The following is a 3,681-nucleotide window of genomic DNA, read 5'->3' as shown; positions in this document are numbered from 1 at the left end:
AACACAATCTGCCATGTCTCTGATGCTGCTGAGGAATTCATGATGAGAAAAGATTTGTCCTTTAAGTCCAACACCCACGCACGCACGCACGCTTGCACGCTTGCACGCACGCACGCACGCACGCTAATTAATTTTCCTTTATTGATTTACCTTTATTTTTGGGGTGTAGACATCTGGGACCACACATGCATACACAGTGCAAGCGGCAAGCCCCTCTCTCATTCTTCCTTATCCTTTATCCTTCTATTGACCTATCTATAAAACAGTAGTATTCTGTAATAATAGTATAATACATAATTCACTTCCACCACTACTACGGCCTACTAGCCTGAATCATAATAAAAATATAAAATATAAAAATTAATAACAATTTAATAAAATTCTCTCCACGGGTCATGGTTAAATCACATCAGAGTTAATTTATGGTCATGAAGCTGTGAATTTAATATAAGCTTTGCTTGGACTGATCCACAACAGATCAGAGGGGATGGCATAGGGACAAACTGATACCCCCTACAGCACTGCTAGAGTCAGCATGTCAGTTCCTCTCCACATGATATAGGTCAATGTTAAATCGTTTTAGAGCCAATTTGCTATCTTGGAGTCATGGTTTATCTCGTTTTGCCCAGTTCTCCAGGTGCAGAGGGTGGGCTGCGATGAGTTTGCATGCTACACCTCTCCTTTTCTCTGACCTAATAACGACCAAAAATGCCAGTAAGAGCCATGTTGGGTCTGACCCCAGCTGGGAGAGAAAATGCATTTGAATGGAAACAGTAGCCGTGACTCTAGACAGAAATTGGGGCTGTTCTGCATTCACAGTAGGGAACAAAGCCTGTGCCCCTCCACAAGGATACGTTCCGCAACCTGTATATTTAGGGGGGGACTTCGGGTGAGGTAATTCGTTTGGATTCAGAAGTCTAAAATTTCCCAGGAGCCTCTGTTTAGATAAAGCAGTATAAGTCTAGAAGAGAATATTGTAATCCCAGGGGCCTCTGTTTAGATTAGGCAGTAGAAGAGAATAGCTCCAGACAGACACATACTGTAGACACAAACACAATACAGCACTGGTTCTCAACCTTTTCAGGCAGTGAGTGACCCCCCCATTGCCCAAAATAATCATATTTGAACTGCGGACCCCCACCCTGATAAGCACTTGATGAGACATTGAATTTAGTTTTACTATTAAATTGTAGTATAGTTGTAGTATAGTTTGTTGATTTGTTTTGATGCAGTCTTTTTTTTCCTGTGTGGGGTCACTAACACACCGTAACGCTGTGAATACACAACATAGTGCAATTTAACCAAAGGTAGTGAGACTCTGGTCCTCTGGATGTGTGGATCAGGACTGGATAATCAGTTTGTTGGATGAATGAACAAATAACTAATTTGTAATTAACCATTGCTTAAGTTATAGCTATAACTTAATTTCTTGCTTTACCACTTAGCATAAAAGTAAACACTCGTTGTCTTGGCCTCTACTTGTTAACTTGTAGCTGTAGCATCCAGCAGCTATACTCTTATTAAAACATCCTCAAAGACTGCAGGTTCAGGGATAATCTTCCAGGTTCTAATGAATACTAGTGAAACTAAAAAGGACGAAACAAACAAAGAAAAACTACCAATGAACAAAGGTCACAGAATATGCCAAATCAAATACCTCAAATGCTCATCAGGATAGATATATTTAGCTTAATACAGTACTTATCATGCCTACAGTACACATTACTCACTCAGACAATATTGTAGAGCCTTACTAGCATACTCACAGATATATTGACTCTGTAGGCTCAAAAGAAATGGGGAGAAAGCTTGGAACTTAAGTATCTGGAATCCTGGAATCATTACAAATGTACTTCAAACCAAAACTAAATTACATTAAGGCATGGGTATTTGGGGAAACAAATTACTCAGGCGCCATACATGATAGCCTGGCCAGTGGCTACCAATTATTAGCAAGCAAAATATTAATGCTCTGCCTGAGAGATCATGACAATGTGCCAGCATGCACAATAGCACCACCGAGTGGCAGGGTGAAAGTATTAAAGTTTCATTATTATACACTACGATACTAGGTTATGACGCCATAACTTCAAGTTAACAACATGAAAAGTGTAAATAAATACGCAGAGGACGTGCTTGCCTTGAGACTTGACTGCTTCCTCCTTGGCCAGGTTTACTTGCAACATGCACAAATCAAGAACACTGGTGCCAATCTGAGAACCCATCGTGAAAAACAATAAAGGAAAAACAGCGCCCTCTTTTCTTTTGAATTTGGCGTTGTCAACAGTCCTTAGAGTAAATATATATCTAAGAATAGCACACACTGGTGCTGATTATGTGGTGATTGGTCAGTAGTGGTTTTCCATTTCATGGAAATTAGTACAGACAGACTGTGTATTGTAATGTAAACGTGGAGAGAAAACGACATTTGAAAACTATCGCGATACGTCTTCTTCTCAGAGACACCGCAGCACGCATGCGCCACACGAGCGACACGCGCCTCATTCCTGATTCTGATTGGTCAACTCAACCTACGGGCCTCCCGATTGGCCATTGCTTTGAACGCTGTAGCGCTAAATAGCGTCGACACCAGCAGAGCAGGTGTAGTCGTTGCTTGTTGCAGAGAGAGAAGAGAAGAGCCAGAGAGAGAGAAAACCACGAACCAGTAACGAGACTACCGACCCGACCGACAAACAAACTCACTACCGTAACCAACCAACCAACCGACCATCCAACTAAACTAACCAACCTGACTAACCAACAACCAACCGAACCGACCATCCATCATGGGGCAACGTGTCTCCAGGGAATACCTTTTTTCCATTACTGGATACATTTTTCCCTTTATTTATTTAGTTCTTTATATGATGATTTCCTGTTTTCATTTCATAGAAGTGTATATCTTTACGTCTGTAAATGTTTTGATAAATTTAAACCGAAAGACCCTAATGTAAACAAGTCTTAGTGCTTTTTGGTCTTCCTTTGTTTGAAATGTACCCTAGTGTGAAATAACATCATAATAATGTATGATCAATCAATCACAGTTCTAATATTCAGTAAAGTATTATTGTGCAATATTCAGTAAAGTATATAAAAGAGCTCAAAGGCTACATATTCAGTCAGACAACTCACCCCGAAAGTGAAGACAACTCACCCCGAAAGTGGCCGAAAGTGAAGACATCTCACCCCTGAAAGTGAAGACATCTCACCCCTGGTGAGTTGTCTTCACGTTCGGGGTTCACCAAAAGAGGCAAAAGGGGTGAGTTGTCTTGTTACCTCTCCGGGAACCCCCGTCGTCCTTGTCCACACGACGACGACGAGAGACAGCCCATCCTGGGAGACATCCAGGTGACCAGAGACTCCCTTCAAGACGTTAGGGTTCAACCATTTGATCAGGTAATAGTTTTATGCGGAAATTGACATAATTAGAGACGACATGATTGTGCTATCACATGAACGGTTTTGGAGCTTGTACTCTTGCCGTTTAAAAATGGAAGCGCGCAAGACGTTAGCTCTGCAAGTTGTGGACTTCTCGTTCCAACGGCCTCTAGTCTACACACTACTACCGTACTACGCCATGTTATTGCATTTTAGTTCTACTTCCTTTTGTTATTATAATCTGAACTTGTGTTGATGCCCGGAGTCCCGGACTCATGTAGAAAACGCGAAAACCAGTAACCG

This window comes from Electrona antarctica (assembly GCF_951216825.1).
Source record: "Electrona antarctica genome assembly, chromosome: 17".
NCBI classification, from domain to species: domain Eukaryota; kingdom Metazoa; phylum Chordata; class Actinopteri; order Myctophiformes; family Myctophidae; genus Electrona; species Electrona antarctica.
Note: the sequence above shows the minus strand (reverse complement) of the source record.